The following is an 18,754-nucleotide window of genomic DNA, read 5'->3' as shown; positions in this document are numbered from 1 at the left end:
TAATATCCAACCAGAGACAACATGTGAATACACACAGCTTTCCCACTGCACCTCAGGACCCAGCCAGCCACGAGGAGCAAGAAAGAAGTTTGAAGGAAAAAGAGAGCAGCTCATTCCACAGCAATGTGTGGGAAACAGCCACTGAAAAAACAGCCGTGTGCACTTCCAAACTGGCATGGATGCTGGTATGCAGGCAGTAACATTCCCTCAGGGCACAGCAGTCTTCTGTGCATCCAGAACTTTTATAAATCTCTAAAGCAACTGGAATCCTTCTGCTGCTTCACATGGGACTCTCACACATTTCCCTAGCACAGACCAGCTCCTGCCAGGTACTCTGTCTCATCTATCCTGTCCTTCTGATACTTCTAAGATGCAGAGTTAGACTTAGGGTAATTCTGCTGCATGGAAAAGTAAGATGAAAAAAGTATTTGATGTATTTTTAGGCTGAGAAGCGAGGAACAGAAGCCACACAAACAGCCAGCTCTTCACAGACCACCAGGTGCCCACAAACAAGCCAAAGAAAATCCTGCATATGGAAGAGAGTCAGCAGCATCTCACAACAGCTCATACCAAACAGCTCTGTAACTGCAGCATGTGTTGTACCAGATACACTGAGCTGAGGCAAATCAATGCTCAGTTTTGAGGTTGCTTTTCTGCAGTGGGTGGGAAAGCTTTCCCTTCAGCTTTTGGTGGGTTTCAGTTCATTCGTCTCATATCTCTTTCCAATCAGTCCTACACTACCACCCCATAAAGCCCAGATGGAACTCCAGAGAAGAATCCATGAATCAATTAGATATACTTATTATTTCTTACTAGATATAAGTTAATGATTAATCTATGCTTATTCAATATGTTTGCAGTCCCATCGCAGCTTTGATGACCCTCAGTTTCACTCCAAATTTACAACAGAGAAATATTTAAAACTGTTTTATATCTCACTGTGGGGGGAAAAAATAGAGTACTGTCACCTAAGGTAGCCTTAAATCTTGATTAAGTTACTTTTGTTCTCTTAATTATCACTTTCCCAACGGATGCACGTCCTGCATCCTCTTCTCATTCATTTTTCCTTACAACCACATTCTAAAACTAGATGCTAATTAATTCAAATCTAATTTCCAATATCACTTATTATTTATCAGATCATCTACATCAGTTTCATTTAGAATTATCAGATTGTAGTTAAACACAACAGATTTTTCTATTACAAATGTTAGCCCATCTGCAAGTAAAATATATACTAAAAGTGAAAAATATCCTAAACTCCAATCTCTGTTCAAGGTCTAAATCTGTGATTAATATATTCTTAATCATTCTCTCCATATAATTTTAATTCAAAATGAATAAAACAAGGACAGGGAAAGCAAATTGTATTACTGAATACAACAGCTCCTGCACAATTACAGCAAAGCATTTTAACTTCCCGTAGGCAGTGCTAAAACCAGGCTGGGCTCCTATGTTCAGGAATGAAATGAAACGTGAACACCTCTAAACAGGACAGATATGTGGTACACCACTTGGGGAAGGGACAAGCACTTCCTTCATTACATCCTGAGAGCTTTACAACACTGTATTTTAAAAAGTTCATTTGTATTAAAGAAAATATGCATATTTGACCCAGATAACGTGATGTCTGGTCCTCATAGCTGCGCTCCCAGCCTTAAAAATGCAACTCAGTATTTCCTCCAATGGTTCCTTCTGCAGCATTTAACGTCTGCCCTTACACTTTCCAACCATTCACAAAAGGGAAAGCAGGGAAACAATGGCATCTTCTGACACCACGTCTTTGAAGCAACGTCTCTCCACTCTTACAGGTTTCCCAAATCTGAAACAGCCCAGCCAAGAATGCAATCATAGAACCATAGAATGGTTTGAGCTGGAAGGGACCCTGAAAGGCCATCTGGTCCAACTCCCTGCACTGAGCAGGGACACCCACAGCTCCACCAGTGCTCAGAGCCCATCCAGCCTGACCTTGGGTGTCTGCAGGGATGGGGCACCACCACCTCTCTGGGCACCCTGTGCCACTGCCTCCCCACCCTTATTGCAAATAACTTTTTCCTTATATCCAGTCTAAATCTCCCCTTTTTAGTTTGAATTCATTTCCCCTTGTTCTTTCTCAGCACGACTGGGCAGCGGAGCTCCTCAGTTCAAGAGTTAGCAGCTCGTGCTGTTAGTTTGGAGCCTCCCATCTCATTCCCATGCTGTGAATCCCTCATACCCAAGCATGATTTCATCCAGAGGCAAAATCACACCACTTGCTCTGCAGATTAACGCTTGACTGTTGACTCTGTATTTCTCTGTTTCGGTTTCATCAAGCAAAGCCAAGTACTTGGGGTCTTTCAGTCACCCTAAATCCTGTCACAATTAACAACAGAAACACTCTGCTATTTTTTTGTTTTTGTGGAACCATTTTCATAGCCTGAGGATTTTGGGGCCATTTCAACAAAGTGGAGGAGAATGGAGCAATGACATTATTTTTGTCCCGTTTCCAGGCAGTGGCTGAACGCCAGTTCTCAGAATTTCTAAGAGAAGCCAATTGATCCATGCGTGTCTCAAGTCCCAGCATCCTTGTGAGAAGCTGTCAGAGGGCAGCCAAAATAGTACAATTGCTTCACCTGTTTCCAAACGCTGAGAAAAAAGGCCACTCGCTTTTAATCACAAACAAACCCAGGGAACAGCCTTCCCTGAAATTCAGATTGCACCCAGAACTTCATGAGTCTGTTACTGCTGTAAATCAGCAATGGTTAATCAGCTCATCTTATTGAAGCTCAGATACATTTCCATCAGCCTGAGGACCTATGGGGAGGTTCAGTCCACTTGGGTTGTGTTGAAGGAACCTCATCAGGTCTTGCTTCAGGCCAGACCTGGAGCTGTCCTGTGGGTAATGTGGCCAACCCACCACTCATACCAAGCCAGTGGCAGAAGTCATGCTAACTGCCAGAATCAGGGGAGAAGAAAGAACTCAAAACAGCACAACCTGGACTTTTTTTTTGTTTTTGCAGTCTTAGAAAACAGTCCAGAAAAGTCTTACAGTTTGCGTCAGGTAGAGAAATGAGGCTATTGCTTAGACACATTCTTTCTGTAGGTGAACTAGTTCACCTGCCCATATTTCAAAGCATCCTTAAGACACCAATGTAATGGTTGTCTTCACAGGGAAAAAAATGTGCAGAAACAGTGACAGCTAATTTAGCAGGACTCCATTTTGTAAGCACAAGCGCTTACAAAACAACTCAATTACCCAAGGTATCTCAGACAGTCTTTCAGCCACACAACATCTATATAACACCTCTAACACACATATATTCATTTCACCAGTAGAAAAATCCAGAAATACTATATTAGAAATAAAATGGGAGGGGAATGGTTGAGCAGAAGACATATACCAGCTGGGTTCATTCCTGGTTTCTCACTACAGAAAGAGCACGCTCCAAGTTTTTGCCCAACCACACGAGCAAAGCATCCCTTTTTTATGTACGCTGAGCTCTGAAACTGCTCTACTCGCCAGATTAGCAGCAGTAAAAGAAAGGCAGAAAATAGAGAGAGATGTAAAAATTAAGATAGCCAGGAACAAATTTCACAGAACTTTTCATGCTTCACTGCTGCTACATCAGATACCCATGGGCAGATTTGCACTGGCTACTTATCACGCCTCAAATTCATCACTTGAAAGCAAGCTGTAGCAGATCACTAGGCTAGCTTCTTTTTTTTTTTCTTCCAGCTGGGTTATTCACTGTCTAATTAGTGGGTTGAATCTGCTCACTAATGGGTTCAGTGATTGCAAGCACTAATACAAAAGATGTGTTGGGATGGTACAGATTGTAGTGAAAGCTGGTGGGAAAATCTGAGCAGTACAACTGCTTTCAAGAGAAATAACTTGCTCAGTGGCTGAGCAGAGCTCAACTCATCCTGTGCACCTTCAACAGAAGTTGAATACCATTGCTGTCCTATGCATCCAATGGGGAAATACCACCGAGATACTTTCCATAGCTGCACAATCTAAGCTAGTTGCATGAATTTCAGCACTGTGAATGCCTACAAAACATATGATGGCTCAAGGAGCCTTTCTATTGTGAATTTAAAGCAGTTGTACTGTCTGAGACAGTTTATTTGATGCAAATAACTGAATTCAAATTAAAAGCAACAACCAGCAGACAGAAAACTAAGCATCTCTGCCTAAGGCAGAAGAATGAATATATTAACTAAAGGATAAGGTGGAAAACATCAAACCTCAGGAAATTCATTTGCTTCAAAAACACATTCAGACTGTCAACAATTTGGCTTGGATGTTCACCGCAGAACACACGAAACAAAATCATTAGAGTGCTGCAGAATGCAATAAACTTGGCCTTTAACACTGGAAGCAGCCAGTAGAGAGAGATAAGCTACCTGGCCAGCACCTAAATCAAAGATTTCCTGAGATGGAATCCCAATTTCACAGCTGATGCGACTAGACTGTGGGGTTTCTTCTGGCATAAGGAAAGTCCAGTTTGATCCTGCTGCATATAATCTTGACCACTTCATATTTCAGTTCATATTTTCTCCACTGTGCACATACTGTGCATGGATTCCCAATGATGAACAGGATGTCTTTGGGCTCAGTGGGCCGTCACTGCCTACAGAGCTTTACGTACATGGGTACAGATAATTGAGGCTTACCTACATTTTTGATAACCAGAATAACTGGAGTAAAGCAATTATATAGTATTTCGGGACAAAAGTTACTTGTTCTACAACATACAAGTAAGAATGAATCAAAAAATAAACAAAAATGCAATGGGTTCTGATAAAATAATGATTTTTCTATGCAGGAGGAAAAAAAAATCTGCTCAGCGGTACAGGATGTTACTAAATTAGAGGTAAGAGGTACATTCAAAAGCAATTTATGCAGGTAAAAGTGACATCACCCATAGTAAAAGCAGGCACAGTTTATATGGCATCTGAACTATTATGTTCATTACAGCAGTACACTCTAATGGCTGCCTGCATAATGCACTTATCTCCTCAGAAAATTCAATGAATAACTGCCCATCTCTGAGGTTTTAAATTCACTTCTGAAACACTAAGAGCAGCCACCATCAGTGACACAGTGACATCCTCTAGTAGCAGTCATAGCATCGTTGGAGGTGGAAGGGACCCTGAAAGGCCATCTGGTCCCACTCCCTGCACTGAGCAGGGACACCTACAGCTCCATCAGTGCTCACAGCCCACCCAGCCTGACCTTGGGTGTCTGCAGGGATGGGGCACCACCACCTTTCTGTGCAACCTGTGTCAATAGCACTTCTTCAAAAACACGTGGTTAAAACTACTGGACTCATTGCCACAGAATGTCACGAATACTAAGTTTTAGATGAGTTAAAAAGCAGTTAAACAAAACAACGCACAACAAAAAATATTAATTTGGAGCTATTAAACAGGATAAGACCAGATTTGGCTTAGGAAATCCCTAAGCAGAAATCACTGAAGCCTGGGAGATTAATGGGGTGAGCTCTGTGTGTTTGCCCTTGGCCCAGCATTCTTCCTTTTACAGATCCCTGTCGGAAACAGGATACGGGGCTGGATGGACATTGGAATTGACCCACTAGTTACACTTGAATGCCAAGAGCCCACCAGAGATGAGTGAATCAATGTTGTGCTTCTTTAACATGCAATTAGCCAGATAGGTTTAGTTTTTGTATACATGGCCTAACGAAGACAAAGGAAATGAGCATCTGTTACACCAGGGCAGAGTTCGCCACAGCTGAGAATATAAGCACTCTGTGGACATTTAAATGACATCTTCAGAGCAACGTTTTTGTACAACATCCAATCTGTTGTGCAAAAAATGTCACCAGCAGAAATCAGTACATGCAGCAGATGATAGCTTTGGGGGGGAGTGTGGGGTGGTTTGTTTTCATTTGTTTATTTAAAAGAAAATCCACTTACTGAAATCAAAATAAACGTGAGTCCTCAACTATAAAAATAAGTTCCCTCCTTCCCAAGAAACTACCAGATTTGTCTCCCAACAAGAGGAAAAAGTCCAAATTCTCAATCTGAATGTAACAAAGGATGCTTGGGGAACGCAAGAAGCAGCTGAAGCTATATTGGAAATCTATTGTGATGAGTGCCATGGGAAACAGCTCAGTCTGTGCTCCGCAGGATTTGGCTCCCTCAAAAAGAGTTGGAAAGAGTTGGAAAAAGAAGAACAATCTATACTGTTTTGTTGGTCCCCCCCCCCCCCCCCCACTGCTTTACAAATTCAACTCCTTCAGTTCTTATCTTCCCCATTGTTTACTGCTTTAGTGACCTTGCAGAAAACAGAGATCATAAAAGCAGAATACTAAAAGGATTAATGGTTTTATTATCCTACTATTGGAAGCTGATTAAAAGCACATACCCTTTCACTGACTACTCTGGGCATTAACACCCCCAGATCTCCTCCTACAAAAGGTCACTGGAGGGGTATTAAATGAAGCCTTAAGTACTGAGTCCACTTCCAGACCTGGAGTCCTTCTCATGGCATATGTCAGAGGGTATTGTCTATCTCTAGCCCAGAAGTCCTTTCTCACTCTTACTAAAATACAACAAAAACAAAATGTGCTTTAAGAAGACAATGCTACTGGCCTGCTAAGGAGCCAAAGAACTGTGGTGGGTGATGGATATTGCACAAATAGCTGTGACTTTTCACTGCAGGATGTCAGACAGATGTCTTGTTTGTGATGGTTCCAATAAGCCGTTCTGCAGGGCTACAATGAAGAAATGCATGAGTTGGCTCAGTTCCTTCCACATTCCTTCTGAGTGGCAACATGAAGCCAAAATAACTGTGTGAGAACCCCTCTGCACCTCATACATCACACGTTGCCAGACTAAGGTCATTTTACAGGGCCTGAAATAAGGCATTCAGTATTTTCTCGTGATAATAGCAAACCACCCTCCAATGTCATGTTTTAGGTCTCTACCAGCTGCTTTGGTAATGTGATAGGTTCTCTTAATGCCTCCTCCTATCGTGTGGATGTGGCAGTGATTGAACCCTGATTACTCTCAACTTAAAATAGATTCTCCCTAACCCAGAAAGGGGTCAGACAAGAAAAACAGAATCATAGAATCATCTGAGTTTGAAGAGATCCTTAAAGGTCATCTAGTCCAACTGCAATGAAAAGGGACACCTACAGCTCCATCAGGTGCTGAGGGCCTGGTCCGGGCTGACTTTGGGTGTCTCCAAGGACAAAGCTTCCACTTTGAGCAATCTTTTCCAGGGCCTCACCACCCTCATCGTAAAAATCTTCTTATATCCAATCTAAATCTCCCCTCTCTTCATTTGAAACCATTTCCCTAAATGCTCCAAGTCACCTTGTAAAAAGCATCCATCACAAAACCAGCATATATAAGACTAAGTTAAGGAGGCAAACACCCAAAGCACCCAGCATAGTCACAAGTCTTTGAATAAACTGGTTATTATTTCATAACTGTTTATGCCATTAATTCATATGTCAGAACACCAAGGCAATATGGTATTAATATGAGCATAAAAGCAGGTTGCCAAATGGACACAAATAACTCACAGTAGCTGAAGCTATTTTCTCTCATCCCATCTACCTCTACTCTTAAGGCATCACTGCTTTTATGGAAGAATCCCCCACAAGGTTACAGAGCACCATGAGTCAGTGCCACCTTTCGAAATAAAAGAAGGTAAGGGTCAGCTGTTCTCCTACAGTTATTGGCCCAAAGAAGTGAAAGAGTCTTGTGTGCTAACAGTCACTACGCAATGGAGACAACCCGTCCTTCTGCAGTCATTTGTGGGTGTCAGGAGAAGCTAAGAATAAACTAGGAAAAGCCTCCTGAAAGATCTGCAAAGAAGCAAGCTGAAAACGTTGCTACTGAAAGAAACATCTTCAGGACACAGGATGCATACCCTCGCTTAACGCTTAAAACATACGCTTATGCAACCTATGCTGGATGACTGCAGACCATCATAACATATTGCAGTCAGAAGTACTGATTAACCTACCCAGGAAGTGGTAAAATAAGCAGGGGAAAGTAGATGTTAGCAACAATGGTTACATTTCTGTTCATATCGGATATGCTAGAGATGCTAAGCTTTAGAAAATAGGTAGGCTCCCCCTTCTGCTCATTACAGGGAGTTATGAAGCGAATTGAAGCATTTGAAATCCTGCTTATCCACGAGCTGGATAAATTAGGGTGTTTTTTTTTTTTTTTTAATAGCTTGTCTCAAAGGAGCTACAAAAATATTCAAGAATATCCAGCAAAGAAAGCAGGCCAGCGTTAGCCCCAAGTCAGAAGGAAAGTCCATCCAGAAAAAGAAAGAAGCCAATTAGGACATAATTGGGCATCCATAGTTAGGAAGATACGAGGGAGAAAAGGAAGGAGAGAAAAAACAAGATTATCTAATGATGAGCAATCTCCACAGCAGAGGATGGAGCAAGTCTTACACTGCTGTGGATGATTGACAGTATAGGAACCAAATTAGTACCTAAACTGTATGAACAAGTTAGGATTCAACAAGAATTACCATCTCTTCTGAGACACGCAGAGTGAATTTGTTATCATGGTCTTCAGGATAAACACAGTTGTTCTGGTTTTGGCCCCACTTATGCTCAGCTCAACAGAACTGCAGGCACACAAATACTGAGAGAACAAGATTAGATGCAATTCCAGTAAGTAAAGAGTTTTATCGAATGAAAATCTGACCTTCATGCTGTTGTATCTGAGGTTCTGCAAACAGAAAAACTGTGTCTTGAGAACTGAAGATAAGAAGCTGATCACAAAAGTATGATTTTATGATCATCTTTACTTTGCAATACTTTTCAAAAGAAAATTTAACATGAAATCTGATCTACATGCTCTCCCAAATCTAAGGTCAATAACAATAACACTTTTCACTGTGCCCCCCTCAAAAAAAACTGGGTTACTGGATGTACCGAAGGGATAAAGACCAGCTAGAATCATGAACCACAGAAGCTAAACCCAGATGGAAATGACTCTTCTAGAAGTCACCAGATATTGGCTTTTGAAATATTATTAAAATGCTACAAAGTAGAAGAGGCTTTTCATCCAATGTGGCAATAAAGAGTTTTGATGGAATTTATATCGAGGGGAAAACAACGACAAAACAAAACCTAACAAGTAAAGCTTTGCTCAGTATAAAAGGCATCAGTCTTTGTAATGGAGCAGAAAGATTCAATCTTTTCTCTCTTTTCCTGAAACAAAATTCTGTAAATGCTGAGCGAGGGTGTGTTAGTAATCTGAACCCTCTCAATGCTCCATTTCATTTGGTGTCTTGGTAGTTAAGGAGCTGAAACCAAGGAAAAGAGCAGAGCAAACCTGTAATGGCTGTTCCTCAGTAGCCTGCCTCCAGATACTACTGTTGACGTCCCAAAAAAGCCCTGCTAAATATTTATCTCATTCACTTTTAAAGAGGACAAGCAACAGCTATTCCACAGTTCATAAACTCTTAAAGACAAAACTGCCCATCCACGCTGCTGAGCACAGAAACAAATCCAGGGAGAGCAGTGAGGCCTGAAACATGCAATCAGACCCCATTTGTTGAGCTGGTACAAGTCAGAAGGACACGATTTCCCTGGTAATGGGCCCATCATTCCTAGGATCCGCTCTGGCAAAATTGAGCACCACACAGATTCCCTGAAAACTAAACCTAGACATTCTGTGATTTGCTCCACTTAACAACGCAGCCAGTTCTACAGACTAAAGGATAATAAAGAAACTGGAAAGCCCATGGATGTTATCCAGAAAAGAATGAAGAGACTGCTATTTCTAGCTTGCTTTTCATCCCTACAAACATTGGTTTCCGACCACCATTTTTTGACAGAAGCATCGGAGTTCACATAACCATCTAACTGATGGTGGAGCAACAGCATACACTGCCTGAGGAAAAGTGGGAATCAAGACAGAGCATCCACGTCACAACCATTAGAAATGGGTTGTATAGATAGACAATTAAGCAATAAATATTTTATTTCTCTGTTGCTTTTTTTTTTTTTTTCTTTATCTTTGCTTTAATCTGTTCTGTTGCCTGGAAAATGAAACCCCAAAAGAAGTGCCTATCATTTCCCTTTCCACTTAATAAACAACTTGCAGAGCAGCTGAAAGTTTTCAGCATAAGTCCACTGGATCAGTGGAACACTGGAAGATGCATTTTTCACAGGATGCTGGAAAGTCTGCTCTGCATATTTCCAACACTGCGATGCTGCAAGAAGTTTCTCTCCAACTAGTTTCTTCATGGAGATGCCCTCAACTGCAATTGCAATTCCAAAAAAGAAAAGAAAATATCACCCCACATCCGTATTTGAATCCACAAATGGCTCCTGATAGAATAACACGTTGATTAAGTCATCAAACAAAATGCTCCCTGGCACTGGTAGCAGCAAGGCAGCAGCTGCTTCTGAGAGCAATTATACATCAAGTAAAAGAGCTGGCAAGTTTGAAGTTAACATTTAGCTACCTGATCAGGTTATCTTTTGCAGTAGCAACAAAGTGGAGTCAGCAGGAATTTTTCTACCGACAGCAAAGAGAAGAAAAGGAACTTCTGCCTTTCAATTCATTATTTAATATACTTGATGCAACCCTTATGTTCACAATCTGTAGCTACACTGAGAAACATAAGTGATCCAAAACCTCTAAGGACCTTAATCGTTACAGAACATGCAGGAGGAACTTGTTGACAACAGCAGCAGTAATTTAAATCTGCTGGCACTTTCACAGACAAATAGCTCTGTATGAAATCCAGCTGGAGGTGCCTTCTCTGCTTGGTTTCTGAACACTGAAGTCAAGACATCCTGGCCTACATCCAGCGGATGAGTAGCAGGGCAGTTGGTAAATCCTGTAGATAGGGCATCACATGGATCCCTCCTACCATCACCCTTGGAATAAGGGAATCTCTCCCAGCAAGCGACATTCCCAATGGGAGGGCAGAACCAGGAAATGCAAGGATGGAAGGCATTTTAAAAATAGAGTCAGGCACTAATTTTATTATCTTTTTAAATGACAAGTCCCTGTGCTTAGAGGGCAGCCAGTGGATGGGAGAAGATTATTTGAGATGGATAAAAATGAGATGGCAGTGTTCCCAAGTTCAACACAGAGGTAGAGCATGCAGGTAGGTTGGGATGGGCTTTGTCTCTCCTGAGAGAACACAGAACTATTCTCCTGCAGTCATCTACAGGGAGAAATGTAGAAATATTCCTCCAGAAGCAGCCTGCATGGTTCTTCACATTTATTCTCAAATGTATATTTACTGTTGGACAGCAACAAATGCAAAAACTGGTGGATTTTTCATGGAAATATTTTTTTTCTAGATTGCAAATCTTCACTAACAAACTACCAAAATCAACAAGCAATAATGTGCCAGTGCTGTTAGAGGTGTTTATCCATTTCTCTACCAGAAAGTTATTTTCCCTTAGACAAATTCTAACAAATAATTCCTGCCCTTGCCAGGAGAGGAAAATGAATGCTTTCCTTGAGCAGAACTTGAGCAGCCTCTGCATCCTCTTTAATGCCCTTTCTGAAATGAACCCTTTGGTTCTTTGGTGCACTAGTCCAAATGCCAGCAGTCTCCCAAGGAACATGGTAATTGTCTGCCTTTTGAAACATTCACCAGTTATCTCTGCTACCAATGCCAGCACGTTTGTCACTGGTTCTGGTCCTGCCAGTTCTTGAAAAACCTCCCTCAAAGCCAACTGTGGCCACTTGGATCTGCAGCTCCCCAGCCCTGTGCAAAGCACTGACAAACCTAGTACCAAAATGCAGAGCACTAGGGCAAAAACATCCCATCTCTTCCTGCATCACAGGACATTATTAAGATTGAAAAAGACCAATAAGATCATCTATTCAGGCACCCTAAGCCTTCCAGCTTATTACTAAAAATAATATTATTTTATTATATAATATTATTTTATTTTATTTTTATTTTTATTTCAATATTATTATATAATATTATTTTATTATTATATTATTCCAGCTTATCATTAAAAATCAAAAAGTTTAAACAGTCCCTCGTCTCACAGCTTTGCCCCACATCTTCTTTTCCATATAGCAACCCATAGGAACAAAGCCAGGAGAGCAAACCCTTGCAGAAGTTTTCCCTATACAACATGCAAGTGATGCAGGACAGCAGTGAGCAACTCACCAGCACAGCTGCAGGAGCCTGCTCTTTATCTGTACATGTTCTCAAAATACTTAGGAAAAAAAAAAAATAAATCAAAAGAGAAGCAAAGTTAAAAATAATGAAGCCCAAACCTCTGCACTAACTTTGCAATTGTAGACCAATCTATACTTCAATCTGTATTTCTGCAGGCTAAACTGTACATAGAACCACTGATACACCAATACCTGAAGAGAGGGCAGGAAATTGCTGTTATTTGGATGAGATTGCCTAGAATCAACACATCAGGAGGGGACAGAGGGAGAACTGTGTCATCCCCTCAGCTGTGTGTTCCCAAGTCCCTGCAACCCAGCACTGTGGCACTGAGAGACATGGTTAAGGGCATGGGGGGATGGGCTGACGATTGACTTGGTGAATTCAGTGGTTTTTCCAACCTTAATGATTCTATGTGTTGCTGATCAGACAGGTTGGCAAAGGGAGGAGGGCAAACACTTATCTAGAATTTTCTCCACCTTCTCCGCAAAAGATCAGGATCTTTCAGAAAGAGGATCTACAGAACTGGGAAGGTAATGCTTACTGCCCTGCCAGCAGCACTGCAGCAACATATTTCTCACTTCCAAATGGTTTTAGCTGTATCAGTCTGCAGGAAAAAACACCAAAAACAAAAGGAAAACAACTCTGCTCAATAGCCAGTCCTGTGGCATCAATCACAAATTACAAATCATTTCTAATGCAGAACCACAAAGGAGAGTACAAGAACAGCTGTCCTGTAGTAAGAGGGAGAAAGAAATGCTGGCAATAACAGAAAGACATCATCGGTATTATTGTGACAAAATGTTTGCAATTATTGCACTGGCAATTTTTCCAAGTAGGTTGGCTTGGAGACAGGTCTCTTACTCTGATGACTAAATTATTTTCTTTACAAAGGCCTAAGATCTGTTTTCCAGAAGAATAGCCTGAAGCCACTTGGTTCAGAATATTAGTCTCCTGAGATTCAGCTTAGACTGTAAAGAAGTGAGATGGATGAACAATAGACTATCCTGTAGATGAACCCATCAGTGGTTTGGCTAGCAAGAACATTTTAGCTAAAGCACGTATCAGTTTAGAATAAAAGAAGGAGGAGAACTGGAGCTAGGTAAAAACAAAAGAAGTAAGAAGCAGTATTTGCTAATGAAGCATTTTAAAGCAAGTAAAACTTCCTAAAGAGAGAGCTGGAACCACTTCATAACACCTCATCTCAGAGACCTGCCTGTCCCCCACAGAAGCAGGTATGTTCCTAAAACAGCCAACACAACCGTGCAGGATAGAGGGACTGTATTTGTCATCTGAGCATGCAGCAGTAAGCTTGACGAGCACTTAATGTCCAACACTTACTTTTTTCTTGAAAGAGAGCATCTGCACTCAGGGGAGGGTACTCCTTGCTGCTGTCTGCACATCTGGTGCGTGGCTGCAAAGCCAGGGCAGGGCGTTGGGGCACAGTGAGCATCTGTCACACAGTGTCACCTAAACACATGTATCCATCAGTCTTCATTCACAAGGAAAAGGTCCCAGGCAGCAAATAATTTCCAGAAAATAGCCAAGTTCAGTCCTTCTGGTAGCGGATCCCAAGAGGATTTGGGGCCATAAGGTCACAATCAATGTCAGTTTGCTCCGTCTGTGACTCAGGGTCTTGCTAGTATGTCTTTAGTGGGCTCTCTGCAAAACTCTGTATTAGTGGATGGCACAGAGCTGGACCGGTGTGGACATATGCCACTGAGACCTTAAGTGGGGAGGAAGAGAGAGAGAAAGATTGGAATTAAGAACTTTGTTCATCCTTTAAATCTCAACCTTTTTGTTGCTTTTATGCAGTAAATTTCACATACCCTCATTAAATTAGTCCATTAGATAAACTGTTAATTGGATGACTTGGTCAGCTGTGATTAACTCAGAATTCATTGTGGTTTTAGTATTTTATGATCGAGCGTAGCTATGGGCGATTCAAACCTCACAACATCAAGCAAAAATTAACAATTAACAGCTTCAGATACGAGCAGCATTCGTCACACAAACATCACTGAGAGCTCACAGCGCTCTGCACTCCACCTGACTTGTTTATTTAGTCTCTTTTACAACTAAATTTCTTCCCCCACTTAAAGTGACGCAAGCTCACGCTCACTGGAATCACTCCTCTGCAAACACAACAAACCAGTTCTAACTGCTAAGCTTTAATCTGTCATCGAAATTTTCAGCAATTGGACCCCTAAGCATTAACTTTGGTAATTAAAGTAGTATATGTGACAAATTAGCAGAGGGAATATAACAACAGATTTCTGTGCAATGAGGAGAATTTCTACCTTTTGCAGTTACTGGTTGACTATCAAAGGCAGTATAGCATGACATATGATGTTGCAGCACCCCTGAGCTAGAAAAGTAAATAATCTGAGTCACCCATAAACAGAAACAAATTCAAATGGTCATTAAAAAAAGCTACTAAAGCCCATGAAATTAAATACGTACATTAATCAATTAAAAACTCTACGAAACAGCAGAGTCGAATTTGGCTGTAGTATATTCAGATGGCTTTGGAAATTGCCCTTCAGTAATCCAATTGAAACTTGGCATGTTTCCACCTCTGCTTATTCTCCCTGGTTATGTTTACAACACGATTAGATACCAGTCTGAAACATCGGAAAGAAATGAAAAACAGGGTGGTGGAATGCAAGAAAAATAAACACTAGTATCTAGCTTTCATCTTGTTCTTCTCATTCATCAATCTCCAACTAATTTACCCAAAGCAGTGAATAGCTTCTTCTTACCATTATGATTATAGCCATGAGCTACTGCACGTATTGTGAAACGCAGCACGGCAGGAAGGGAGGGTCAGCCCTGTGCAGGAGCCCAGGCCAGGGTTAGCACAGAACTATAGAATATCCTCCATTGGAAAGAACCCAACAAGGATCAATGAGTCCAACCCCATGCAGGACCACTCTGTAAGGAGCTGTAGGCTGCCATGAGGGCTCCCCTCAGCTCTTCGACTCTGGGCTGAACAAACCAAGGGACCTCTGCTGCTCCTCATACGTCTTCCTCTCCAGACCCTTCCCCATCTTCATGGATGTGTGGACCTGAACGCCTCTTGCTCCAAAACATCGCTGCAGCAAGGCAGGAATGTAAAGGAAAATAAACTGAAAAACTCACCAATGAACCCTATGCGCTGATGCAGACCCTGAAGCAGCACCAGCCAAGGATCATTCTGCTAGAGCCTATAAGGCACCCGGGAAAGATGGAAATCTGTGCCCAAAAGTTTCCTGTGGATAGCTAACAGTGCAGAAGTGCAAAGTGAGTGGGAATGAGAAGAAGATGCAGCACTACAAGGAAGGACATTAGCAGATGTGTGTTGGTTTCAGCACACAGTGCCTGTGCCACCAGTTCAGCCCCAAAGCAGGATCAGCTCAGAAACAAGAGCAGAGTGAAGGCACTGATATCTGTAAGCACGGAAATACACAGGAAAGTTACTGAAAATAACTGATCTCAGCTATACCACAGGCTTATTTGCACACTTACATACCAAAAACCAAGCCATTAGTGCTTGTGGAAGATGGAAGAAAGCCAAGCATAAGGTGCAGAAGAATTGGACATTGTGTTCTTGCATGAGAGGATCCTGTGGTGGAACAGCCATTGTATGTTCTTGGCTCCACATCGCTGTCTGTTTTTAAGCACTGCAAAGCCTCTGCCTTTGAAAAGTCCTTTCTCCAACGAAAGTAACTCTTAATTGACAACTCCATCTCCTAGAGCAACCTAAGGACGCAACCCAATTTATACTGTGTGCAGGTCAAAAATCCCACTGAAGTCTTTGCTGTGCTACTACAATTGGGGCTGAAGGCACTCTCCTGGGTTCTGTCTCCCAAAACAAAAGAGCGTAGCAGGGAATAAAACCATTTTTAAGGGAACCAGAAGTGACAATCTAAGAGTTTGAACTTGTCCCTGAAGAAGCCTTGGCAGTTCATTATTCAGGGCTGAACCGTATATGAGAAAATAATCCAAGGGGTCTGAGCTATGAAAATGATATTGGTTTAGGATTTGAAGGGATATCATGAGAGATTTTAATCCTAATAATTTCATCACTCATCCTAATAATTTCATCACTCATTAAGGATTGGAATATATTTAAGATTTTTAAAATGTCCTCATGAAGGTCTGTATCATAGAATCATAGAATGACTTCTACTCTGAAAATATTTACATACATGTTTTATATGTATTGACTAATTAAAATCACCTGGGATAATCACATGCTTCAATTTAACATGCTAAGCATTAAAAAACGAAGTGCATCTGCATACTGGCATTTTTTCGTCTCTTAGCTTGTGAGATTTTTTTCACATTGTGCATTCAGTACAATGGGAAGAATTGCATCTCCCACACAGCCAAGAGACCGCATGCAAGATTTTGAAAATCTATCAGAAGAGAATTTTTCCAAACTATTTCTTTTCTGTAAGAACGCCTGTTTTTACAAGTCCTGAGTACAGAAAACTTTATAAAATATTTCCTCACATAAAACAACTTATTAGCTGCATTCCTGACTAGTTTCCTAATTGGACTGAGAAGTAAAATTACCATTCAGATGCCACCAATTTTGCTGTTCAACATCTAATTCTAATTTGAAAGCTTTAAAAAAATCCATAAATATTTAAATTAAATATAATTTGCATTTGCTTACTGATTTTAATTGAGTTGCTGTTCTGCTGAAATGTGTAAATGTTTAAAGCCAGTGCAGTAGGAGGATTACGTCAAGGCATTGAAGGATCTGTACCAATACTAGAACACTTTCTTGAATTTTGCAGGCAGTTTAGTAATATAATTGAGCTGACACACAACTACTCAGAATAATCTTTAAAAATAATAATAAAAGGTACAAAAAAAATGAAAAATGAGCTCGATTTGTGACGCTCAGCTGTCACTCCTCAGGACGCCACGGAGCGGTACAGTCAAACTGGACGCACCCTGGGCAACTCCTGTGTGTTCCTGAGCACAACAAAGCCACGAACCTGCTTTTTTCATTCCTCTGCAGGAAGGAATAGCCTTCTAACTGGTCTTTTAACCCTAGCACAGGGCTTCCAGAGATAAGCTCTCCCAGTGCAAGTACATCTGAATAGGAACGAAAATAAAGAAGAGATTCAGGACATTGGATAGCAACAAGTTAGATGCCTGAAGCCAAGGACTGAGAACAAAAACATCACAGGTATTTAATTAGAAAACCAGCTATTAAAGTAGATTGCGATTGTTTAATAATAGTTTGTCAGTGAACTAATGTAATTAAATGTCAGACAAGAAATGGGGACAATATAACCGTGACACATCTTGGAGAGAATTAACTAGAAAGGAATAAACTATGAAGGTCATAAATCCAAGACTCAACTGCAAGTTGTTTTCTCTCTTGCTCCACAAGCAATTAGAAATATTTTTTCCTTTTATCTTCGCCTTTAAGAGGATGACCACAACATTTTGACCACAGCACAGACATTGAACCACTATGGAAAAGCTTTTCTCTACATGGTTCTGCCTGTTGGCTTCAAGTAGAGTGCCCGAGGCAGGATGCGTGCTATGCCTACCCCCTTCCCCCAGAAGTGCTTACATAAATGAAGTGGGAACCAGCAACTGAACAACTTCACCCATTTTCTCCCCGTGTTTGTGTTTTCTGTCTCCAATCTGCCTGCACAGGTTTCTCTGATAAATAAAATCATAGAAAAGGAGAAAAACAAATAGAGCCAAGAAAAAGCCCAGAGTGAAAGAATATTTAAACCCTGTTTCAGTAATACTGGATGCTAATAACTAAAGCAGAGAGCAATTCTTATTGTATAGAAAATGACATTCAGCCATTCATTTGAATGGTTTCATAGCGTTTAAGATAATAAAACAATATATACATACGCTGTCTGTATATCTCCAGAACATCTACTCCATCAACAATAGAACACTTAGTGAACCGAAACAAAAACAAATACAAAACTTCAATCCAACAGAGCAATTCCCAAACACGCATCCACAAGAGAGCAGAAGATAAACTCTCATTTTGCTCTAACATGACTATCATGAGAAAGAGACCAATTTTAACACAGAACACCATTTCCTTCCACAAGCATCTCAGAGCAGTATGGAACAAGAGAGCCTTTACCCCTTCCATCCATCCCACTTCAATCTGTTATGCTGATTCAATTGGCGACATCCAAAGTCCCAAGGTGTGAGCACATAGCTGTTTCCTCATTAAAAAGTCAGCATGGGCAATTTGGGATATGCAGATTTTATAGAACACTCCTAGGAAACAGAATAAAGCAGAGCAAAGAGTAAACCGTTAAGTTTTTTCACTGCAACAAAAAAAAACAGGCAGTAACATTCTCCAGCACACTTAAATTTCCACCCTACGGAACTCAACGCTGAGGTGCAATTAAACTGCCTGCAAAGCAACCCACTGCCTCTGATATGGGCACAGTAAACCTGCAGCAGTTCTGCCAATCTTTCAGCTTTGCCCTCTGTCATTTCCCTTTTTACTGCTGCCCTTTGCAGTGAGAATGAGATGGCTGCAAGCACCGCCAGTAGCTCTGTCCCGAGGACATCTCTCCTCTGACATTGTCTTCAATTAGCATTCCCATTAGTTATCCAATATACCAC

The 18,754-nt window shown here is 41.1% G+C and overlaps 1 protein-coding gene across 2 annotated transcripts in view; it reads right to left on the bottom strand.

Moving 5' to 3' along the window:
• HTR2C (5-hydroxytryptamine receptor 2C) overlaps positions 1-13,864 on the bottom strand; it is a 72,022-nt gene extending 58,158 nt beyond the window's left edge. For both annotated transcript variants that reach the window (XM_031554613.2, XM_031554614.2), the window contains exon 1: positions 13,484-13,864. The gene's annotated coding sequence lies outside the window, so the exon portion shown is untranslated. The remainder of the gene's footprint in view (positions 1-13,483) is intronic.
• Between the last annotated feature and the right edge of the window lie 4,890 nt (positions 13,865-18,754).

The sequence above is a fragment of the Meleagris gallopavo genome, chromosome 9 (assembly GCF_905368555.1).
Source record: "Meleagris gallopavo chromosome 9, MGAL_WU_HG_1.1, whole genome shotgun sequence".
In the NCBI taxonomy this organism is placed as follows: Eukaryota; Metazoa; Chordata; class Aves; order Galliformes; family Phasianidae; genus Meleagris; species Meleagris gallopavo.
Note: the sequence above shows the minus strand (reverse complement) of the source record. Positions and strands in the feature narration are given on the sequence as shown.